Source organism: Tenrec ecaudatus, chromosome 10 (assembly GCF_050624435.1).
Source record: "Tenrec ecaudatus isolate mTenEca1 chromosome 10, mTenEca1.hap1, whole genome shotgun sequence".
NCBI classification, from domain to species: domain Eukaryota; kingdom Metazoa; phylum Chordata; class Mammalia; order Afrosoricida; family Tenrecidae; genus Tenrec; species Tenrec ecaudatus.
In genome coordinates, this window is record NC_134539.1 from 152259820 (window position 1) to 152270265 (window position 10446).

Sequence of the window (10446 nt, forward strand, 5' to 3'; positions counted from 1 at the left end):
GCTCAGACTAACTGGTGTTCTAGGATTCCAGAGGCTGGCGTGTGTCTGTGACAAGTACAGTAAGAGTGCACCTGCCTTTCTTCCTTTCGTCCATTGAATTAAAAACCATGGGGAGTGCTTAGAACCACCCAACTGCTACTGTCTGCAAGCCAGGGGGGCTGGGCTGCTGCTTACACATGGCCTCCTGCTGCCATGGGGGTTACACGTTGGGCTGCTAACGCCAGGGTCAGTAGTTCGAAGCCACCCGCTGTTCTGTGGGAGACAGATGAGCCTTTCTAGTCCTGCAAAGAGTTAGTCACAGAACCTATAGGTCCTGCTATGAGTCAGAATTCCCTTGGCAGTGAGTTTGGTTTGGTTTGTTTGTTTGTTTCAGTGTAATCTTTTTTAGCCTGAAATTATATTCCTAGTCCAGGGTTTTTCCCAAAGAGCAGCTGGTAGGCTCGAACTGCCAACCTTTCAATGAGCAGCCCAGCACTGAACTCAGGGTGCCACCTGGGTGGCTTCTTTACTCATTCAGGAAACCCAAACCACACTCACAGCCATGAAGTCGATTCTGACTGGGAGTGAACCTGTGGGAGAGGGTAGAGCTGCCCCCACTCCCCAGGCACGGTCCGTCCGTCTTCATGACAGCAGACACCCTCAGCCTCATCTTCCTCCTGCAGAGCAAGCTGCTGATGGTTTTGAGCCACTGACCCTGTGGTTAGCAGTCCAGCGTGTAACCCACTACGCCCCGAGAGCCCCTGTCCCTCAGCTAGGAGCTAGGAGGATGGGAGCGCACTGCTGGGGCCCACGGCTGGGAGCCACGAGCTTCAGCCCATCTTCCCAGAGAAGCTGCTTCTCCATCTGGAGGAGGGAACTGTTTGGCCTTGGTGGTGGAAACCTGGCTTATCCTCTTCCTGCACTCCCCCAAGTCCCAGTGGCCCTGGGCTGAGCCTGAGCCCCACACTCAGAGGCTCAGCCTCTGGGACCCAGCAGGTGTGGGCGGAGAGCAAGCAGCTTAAACCTCCTCTCTGGCTCACTCCCACTGCCCCATTCCCAGGGGAGGATGGCGGAGGCGGTGGGGGGGGGTGATGCCCCCGGTGCCATGTCAGGCTCAGTAGAAGCAGGAGCCCCTGAACAGCTTCCCCACTGAAAGTCAAGCTAATCAGGCAGACCAAAGAAGAACCGGTGAGCTTGGATTGCGACGCTGGCACGGAATATTGGAAGTACCGCGGACTGCTAGAAGGGCTAGCCCGATCTGTCCTGGAAGAAGTCCACCAGAGCGCTCCTTAGAGGCGAGGATGGCGAGACTTCGTCTCACGGACTTTGGACATGTTGTTAGGAGAGCCCGGCCCCTGGAGAAGGCCATCGTGCTTGGTGAAGCGGAGGGACAGCGCAGGAGAGGAAGGCCCTCGGGGAGATGGATGGACACCGTGGCTGCAGCCATGGGCTGGAGCCTAGAACAAATGTGCAGGTGACGCAGCATATCCACCGGGTCCCTCGGGCGAGGAGAGCTGCCTCAGGTGCCGCAGTAGGATAGGAGGGGGGGGCGGGGGGAGCAGCCGGGAGAGGAGTTGGGCCTGACCGATGGTTCTGGTTCTGAGACCTCAGGGAAAGTCTGGTCTACAGCAGCGAAAGAGCACTTGGTGGTAGTGAACTAGGAACAGAGCCACAAGGTCAGCAGTTCAAAACCACCACTTCCCTTTGGGAGAAAGAGGCGGCTTTCTCCTCCTGTATGCAGTGACAGTCTCGGAAACTCACAGGGGCAGTCCTGCCCTGTCCTATCAGGTCGCTACGAGTCAGCACGGACTTGATAGCAGCGAGTTTAAACAAACAAACAACCTAGTGACAAAGGGGCCCCGGTGGCATCGTGGGCTCAGCGTTGGGCTGCTAACCACAAGGTCAGCAGTTCAAAACCAACAGAGAGAGAAGAGGCTTTCTACTCTCCCATGAAGCGTTACCATCTGGGAAACCCGTCACCGTGCATCGGAATCGACTCGATGGCAGTGAGTTTGGCTTTCTAAGGAGGAACAAGAGGAGGGCCGGCAAGCTGACAATGGAACCCTCCGGGCTTAGCCGGCACCAGCTGCTCAGAGGGGGAAGAAAGTGGCAGTCCTGTGAGGCCGCTCCCCTCGGCACACACGGGCCATCATGAGTGAGTTGATGTGGACTTGATGGCAGCTAGTAACTGTCAGTACCCACTGGTGGGCATGGGTCCTGCCGCGGATGGACAGACACACTCCTGATGGGCTTCTCACGCGACCCCTGTTAAGTGCTGTGGCTGCAAAGAGCACACTGTGAGTCAATGCTGTCCCGGGCTTACCCCCTCTGGGGAAGCTGGACCTGCAGAGCCCCGCCCCCCCAGCACCCCTGCAGGGCTCTCCACAAAGCCTGGCCTCCCTCCTGCTCCCCCTGGCCCTGCTTAGTGAGTTTGTGGTCAGTGCAGAGAGAAGACAGGCCGGCAGCTGGAAGCAAATTAAAATTTCAGAACGTGCTCTCCCCTCCACCCTCCGGCTCGTTTTTAGCCATCGGATTGGGAGGCGGCGGTTTCTGGGAACGTTATTCTGGGACCTAAGTATCAGCCAAGTAAAGTTACGTCTGAAAATGAGAAGTGAGCAGCCAGTGTCCTGTGCGCAAGGATTCCTGAGGATTTACGTAGCTGCCTCACCACCCCCCAAAAGCCCACACCCAGCAAGCCATACGCACTGCAGCACACCCGTTCTGACTACGCAGCCCCCCAGGCCAGGGTAGCACTGGCCCTGTTGCTTCCAAGACTGGCTCTTTACAGCAGTAGAAAGCCTCATCTTTCTCCCACAGTGTGGCCGATGGCTTAGAACTGTTGACCTTGCAGTTAGCAACCCAATGGTGCATGATACTCCACCCCTTAAGCACAAAGGGCCATTTCCTCCCAAATAGCCCCATGGGCAGTGAGGGGGTACCTTTCCAGAGGGGAAACCTGGCAAGGATGACCTCAGCCAGGTGATCAAGGTCAACGTCAACAGTGATGTCACCCACCCTGGGAGGGACGTGATGAGAATGGCATCTCTCTCCCTCCCCAAAGGCCCAGTCTCACCATGAGGGAGTCATCAGACAAATCCCAGTTGACAAATGGTCTATAAACCCCACCCCACCCCAGTCCTCCTCCATCCTCCTAAGGGCATCCAACGCAAGACAAGTCTGAGGAGCTTGTCCCGGCCACGAGTGGCCTTAGGAAAAAATGTGGCCAGCTGTCCCGTGGTGTTCTGAGGGTGGGGGCAGTCTGGAGTGAGAAAGGGACATGGGAGAAAAATTAAGGCTATCTCTCAATAAAGCATGGGTGTTAGTTAATAGCAGATTGTGTCGATATTGATTTGCAAGTGGTACTCGGTGTATTAACCAAGGTCAGATGGCAGTCACAGGTGAAGCTGTAGACTGCCTTGGAAACATAGCTGTACTTTGAAAATGGCTCCAAGATAAAAATTTGCTTTTAGGCAGGGGCTTGTGGTGCGGTGAATTGTGGGTGATCAGGGAGTGACCAGGGTTAGGGTGGTCCTGGGGGAAAGATTCCGGGTGCCAGTTCTGTCACTGTACACAGAACGAGTGTGTTTGTCTGGGTTGACTGGAGAAACAAATCCAGGGAGACTCATGTATATAAGAAAGAACTTTATATAAAAGAGCAATGGAATAATGAGAAACATCCCAGCCCAGTCCAGATCAAGTCCATAAGTCTAATATGAGCCCATGTGTCCAACTCTAGTCCATAAATTCCTCTTTAGACTCACACATCCATACAATAATGCTGAAGGCAGGAAGATCACAGGCCAGTGGGTGGTAAGTCTTGTGGATCCAGTGGCGGTGGAAGCATCTCAGCACTGGCAGGAGTCTCCACGTGACTCCTCCAGCTCCAGGGCTCTGGCCCCATCAGCATAGCTGCATGTGCCTTGTCAGCAGGAATGTCTCCCAAGGTCAAGGAGTAAGTGTGTATCCGTCCTCCAGTGAGTTATTTCTCTCCTTGGCACCTCCAAATGAGGTCGCCGCTTGATGACCTCATTTGGAGGTGCCACAGAGATAAATAACTCACTGGAGGCTAGATACACACTTACTCCCACCCCTCCACAAATTGACACCAGATGATGTAAGTACCACCATGAGGCACTCGATTCGGGGGGATCGAGCCAGGTCCCCGTGAATAAGCACTTGGGACATGCAGAAGCCACATGCTTGCTTGCTGAGAGTGAGGAGGGCTTGAGGTATTTGCACTTGAAGATCAGGATTGCAGCCTCGAAGATGGATGATTAGGTGACATCATGCTCAACAGAAAAAAGGTGGACGTTACCACGGGCTTCTCCCGCTTGGATCCACAGCTAATGCTCGCGGGAGCAGCAGTTAAGAGACCAAACAACACGCTGCATTGGGCCCCTCTGCTGCACACAGGGCCTCTTTACAGTGTTGAGGACGTCCCTTTGAGGGCGAAAGTGTGCCTGGCGCTTTCAGTCGCCTCACAGGCGTGGGAAAGTTGGCCATTGCACAAGGAAGACCGAAGAAGAAGCGATGCATTCGGATGAGAGCGCTGGTGAGGAAGATTGAAAGCGCAGTGGGCCGCCAAAGGAACAGACAAACCTGCCTGGGAGGAAGGACGGCCAGATCGCTCCTCAGAGGCAAGGACGGGGAGACTTCGTCTCGCACGCTTTGGCTATGTTACCAGGAGAGACCAGCCCCTGGAAAAAGCACATCATGTTTGGTAAAGTAGAGGGGCGCTGAGGAGGAGGAAGACCTTTGACAAGATGAACTGACCCAGTGGCTGCAGCGATGGTCTCCAAATGGCGATCGTGGGCCTGGCGCAGCACCAGGCCGGGCTTGTGTGGTGCACAGGGTGGCTTCGCGTCTGAACAGACTAGAAGGCACCCAACACCTGCGACTGAGTCGGAATCAACTTGGTGGCAGTGGGAGTGAGACAGGGTGGGTGAGGCTGCCTGACCAAGAATGGAAACTGTCTTGCCAGTGAGCTCATGGCTGGAGGCATGATGCTGTCCCCCGCTCCCCGCAGCTGAGACTGCCGCTGCAGAGTCACCAAGACTGCAGGGGACCCCCCCGCGAGTCTCTCGTGGATTGGTTTTGATTGTCTTCAGCTTCAACCTGAACTTATATATCAGCGATCGATGGTTCGCTCCACAGTTGGCCGCTAGACTCGCTGTGAGCTTCGCCAGCAGCGCTTCCCACCAGGTGTTGTCAGTTTGGTTTGTGTGTCTTCCACCTGGCGAGGTCCCCGGCACGGCTGCCGTGTGTGTTGTTTTAATAAAAGGTACTTGTAACTGCAGCGAAGTGCAGTTGGTGTGGCTCTTCAATCCATGGTCTCCATACCTCCCACCAAAGGCCTGGGTAGGAGCATGCCCACAAGGTGTAGAAAACGCTAACTCGGGGATTGGCAGTTTCGCCATTGCTCTGGGTACAAGGGGAGCAAGTGCAAAAGCAGGCACTGAGAATCCCAGGATGACCAAGCAAGAACTGAGTGGGCTGAGTTGGAGATCCCTGTGTGGAGCATCTGCGAAGGGGCCTACAGAGTCACCGGCTTCTCCGCCCAGATCTGGGTAAAGTTCCGCCCAGATCTGGGTAAAGCTTGGGCCTTTGGGCAGAAGGCTGGCTTGCCCAATTGGATTCCCTCTGGGCATTTATCAGCACGGAAGGAGCTCTGAAACACCTGCCCAAACAGGACAGAGATCAAGAGGCTGCAGGGTCGAAAAGAATTGTATCCTTAACATTTCTCATGGTCACCTGTCACCTATTAAGTTCCCTAATAAACCCCATCACGGCGAGGCTGGTTTGTGAAGCCAGTGTGGCCATTATGAAGGGCTTTTAAGACCAGCAGGGAAGTGGAATGCCGTGGAAAGGGCAGTCGGGGACATAATATCCTCACTGCCACCTGATGGAGGCCGACTCATGGTGACCCTGGAGGTGGAGAGAGAACTGCTCCTGTGAGTGTCTGAGACTGTCCCTCTTGATGGGAGGAGAACGTCCCATCTTTCTCCTGAGGAGCGGCTGGTGGCTTTGAGTTGAAGGCCCAAGGGGTGGCCACTGCCACTACAGCTCCTCTGGCGACAGGTTAGGGCCAAGGAAATTGAGGGTGGGGATATAACACGCCTGTCTCGTGGGACTCCCCCTGGGCTGGTGTGGGGCTGCCCGTTCCTGCTTCCTATTCAAATGACTCCTCTGCCATTTTCCTCAGCAGCAAAGGCCTCGGTCTCCCAAAAGCCTAACATGCGACCTCCAGCTTCCCCCCCAAGACCGGATTTTCCCATGACCGATCCTCCTCTGTTCCCAAGGGCTGCATGCTAATCACCAGGAGTGATCAGAGCATCTGGGTCCCATGCCTGAGCAATTTCAGACTGAAGATGCTGGCGGAAGGACCCGTTGTCTGTAGTAGTGGGTGTGCAGGTGTGTCATGATCATCTTATCACAGACAGCATTGTACTCCGAGATAAGAAACTTGAAATGTCCTTTCGGATGGTGAATGAGATGTCATGCCTCCTGATTTTGTCATTTCTGTCTGTGTTGGTCCGGTGGACTTGAGAAACAAATTTTATAGACACTGATATGTGTGTAAGAAAGAGCTTTGTATAAAAGAGCCATTGAGTATTGAGAAAACATCCCAGTCCAGTCCAGATCAAGTCCTTTAGTTTGATATTAGCCCATGTGTCCAACACTAGTCCATAAATTCCTCTTTAGACTCACACAGCACAGGCAATGATGCCGAATGCAGGAAGATCACAGGCTGGTGGGTGGAAAGTCCTGTGGATCCAGTGGTGGTGGAAGCATCTTTGCGCTGGCGTGGATCTCCACGTGGTTCCTCCAGCTCCAGGGCCCTGGCTCCATCAGCGTAGTTCCATGTGGCTTGTCAACAGGAATGTCTCACAGAGAGAGTGTGTGTCTCGCTTCTAAGGAGGAAGACAGGAGTTCCCAGAATCCTTAGGAGAAGGCCATGCCCACACAGAGGCCACATAAGCTGTGACCTGATTGACATGCTAGACCCCACCCCTTCACTCAAGTGGACGGGAGTTTATGTAACTGACACACTGTTCAACTCACTAGCCAACAGCTGTCCATTTCAGCTCACGAATGCCTAGGATATTGATCATCCTGCGTTCCATTTCATTTCTGATGACTTTCAAGTCTCCTAGATGCATACTTCACACATTCCACGTTCTGATTCTTAACGGGTGCTTACAACTGTTTCTGCTCATTTTGAGTCCTGCCCCCATCAGCAGGTGAAGGTGCGGAACGCTTTGGCTCATCCACACCGTGAAGGTCATCCACATTGTGAAGGTCAACTCAGTTTTGAGGAGGCAGCTCTTCCTTCCCTGCCTTGTGGGTGACTCGAGTCCGGATGGCAGTGAGTTGAACTCAATGGCAGTGAGTTCCAGCCTGGGGGCTTATGTTCCAGCGCCGTATCAATACTCGGCTGCTGCTCCTAAGCGTTGCTGTGGCTAATCCCTCAGAAACGGGGACCTGTTCCTTCCTCGAAGTCTGCTCTTAGTCAGGCAGGTCCGCTGGAACCTGTCCAGCATTGGTGACGGTTGGAAGGCGAAGCACCGGTGACATGACTTCCAGCATCACAGGCACACATCAGCCACCGTAGTCTGACTGACAGAAAGTCAAACGTAGCTGCATCCAAGAAACCAAAACTGAGCGCACTGCCATCGAGTCGATTTCAACTCAGTGTAGAACTGGGTTTCAGAGATGAGGCAGAGAGCCCCATCTTTCTCCCAGGAACCACTCCCTGGGGGGTCCACACCACTGACCTTGTGGTTAGCCGTTCACTGCATAGCCCACTCCATCACCAGAATTTCTGTATCAACCCACCGCCTGGGAGTCCATCCTGATTTATGGTGACTCTGCAGGACAAGGCAGAAGTGCCCTTTTTGGTTTCTGAGACTTTAAATATTCAAGGAAGTAAACAATCTCATCTTTTTTTCTGCAGAGCAGCTTCTGAGTTTGAACTGCTGACCTTGTGGTTAGCAGTTCCAGTCGGCCCCAAACCCCCACACTTGGATGACACGCCCCTATCCAGCTCAGTCCAAATCTCCAGTGCCTGTTCTGCCGGAGAGCATCCTCCGTGATAATTACAGGGTCAGGCACTTCAGGGTCAGGTAATTACAGGTCTTCCTAGTCAACCCTCCCAATTACCCAAGAAGAACTGCCATCACGGACCCACTTTGAAGATGAGTCTGTGGGATTCCTAAGTAGTATACTCGAATTTAAATTCTGAGTCCCCAATTTGCAGAAGGCCACGGATGACAGTGAAAACCTGAGATCCATTAGCAGGGTCCCCACGTGGATTGAATCTCCATGGAAACCCTTCTGTCCATTCACCAGGCATGAGAACTGCCGTGCCCTCAGGCAGAGTGCACCGGAAAGTGGATCACCTTCAACCACCTCTGCACTGAGGCCAAGGAGGGTAGTGTCCCTTCAGGGATTGCTGGGGTGTGTCCAGGATGGAGTTTGAAGACCTGGGGGGTCACATGGTCAAGAGTCATGCTGTGAGCCTCAGAAAGCCAGGGGCTCAACTGGCAGACCAGTAGGTGGTGGTCATGGCGCCAGTGGGTGTGATCTTTGTTATTATCATGAGCAGCAAGGTTTCTTTAGGTCGCTGTATCCCCCACCCCATGTGCTCAAGGGGGGACAGGGAGCTCCAGCTGCTGGGTCCTTGAGTTACTAAGTTTTGCTGCAGTTGGTCTGCGGAACTCTTCTTGACTAACTCCCTTATTCTTAGGGTGCTTTCCAGTGGAATTTTCCAGCGCCCCTATTCTTTCTCTAACAATGCCCTGTCTGTTGTGCCCTGACTGGCTTAGCAGGGAGGGAGGCTCTGGACCAGTTTTATAAGCTCTTCTGTTTCAGTGCCCTAGTCCTGGGCCTCTCCCGCGTCTGCAGGCTCTTAACTGTGATGCCTGGATTTGCCACCGATCGTGGGTGTGTGATGCTTTCCTTTGTGCCGTGCACTATTTAAGCAGCTGTGTAGCATGCCACAAAAGAACCCTGATAGTGTATTGGGCGATGTGCCGAGTTGCTAACTGCAAGACCAGCAGTTCAAACCCACCAGCCACTCCTCGGGAGAAAGATGAGGCTTTCTACTCCTATAAAAAGTTACAGTCTTAGAAACCCACAGCGGCAGTTCTCCCCCAAACTAGAGTGTGGCTAGGAGTCCTAATGGACCCAACGCTGTGGGCTCTTAGGAGCATGGGACAGCCTTGGGACACTTTATGACCTTGGGCTAATGGTCTGTCTCACCCTAAAGATGAGTCTTTATCTTGTCTTTGTGCCGCTTACAACTTAACAAATGCTCTTCTTATATCTGAGATTGGGGTCTCTTTTGCACCCTAACACAGTACCAAGCTGAAATTCGAACCTCTGTCTTCTCACCCCGAAGCCCATTCTTTTTGTTTACATGATCTCACTTAACCTCATGAAAAGCAGAACTCACTCTTGAATTGTGGTCAATGTCAGAGAGTTTCAAAATGTTCGTGGGGGAAATGCCATCATCTTTCAATTCTGCGCTTCCATGAACTTTCCCAAGTGCACTTCCCCCACCGTCCCACCACCTCCAACCCCCAGACAGGTAACAAAGCATTTGCCAGGCCAGGCCTGGCCCTGGCCAACTTCCCTGCTCCTTCCACTCAGTATGTGTTGCACGTTTACAATGTGCCGGCCACGAAATGGACCATCAAGTTAACCGTCAAGAGGTCCCAGTCCCGGCAGGCTTGTCGGATGGAGAAGAGGGCAGGATGGGGCTACAATGCCCATTTCGTGGGTGAGGAAAAGGAGGGGATAGCTGGTAACACGACCTCCCCAATCACCCGGCGAGCTGAGCAGTGCCGGGCATCCCTCCCCACCCAGGGCTCCAAGAGGCCGCTGCCTGCCTCTGAGGAACCGCTCAGCGTCTGGCCCCGGGTGTTTCTGCAGACTTGGAAAGATGCGCTGGCAAAGCGCCCCACGAACACTTAGGCCCATTACGGGCATTTCACTAACAGGCTGGTTAATTTTCTCCGAGCCCCAGAGACCACCCCCAGGAGGCCCCGGCATAGCCTGCATTTCCGGCGGGCCGGGCCATCACGTGCTCCGGGTCGCCTGCGCCCCGCCCCGCGTCCCGGACCCGGCCGGGGTTGCTAGGCAACGGATAAACTCCGCTTCCCAGAGCCGTTTGAGGAGCGCTGGAGCCAGGGCCCCAGCTCTGGCCCTTCCCCTTCGGTCCCGCGGCCGTAGCAGCGACCCAAGGGTAAGGGGAGGGAGTGGGGAGCAGAAGAGGAGAGAGCAGAGTCAGGGGGTGAATCCCCCCCCCACCCCCGGGCCGGCGGCGCCCAGAACGCCCTGAGGGAGGGATACCAATGTCACATTTCTCAAGTCTCAGACCCTGCAGGCGCCGAACCACCCCCCCCCCACCTGTACGGGCTGCAAGAGACCCCCAAAGGCCCTCAGTTGAATGGGTGGCAAATACTA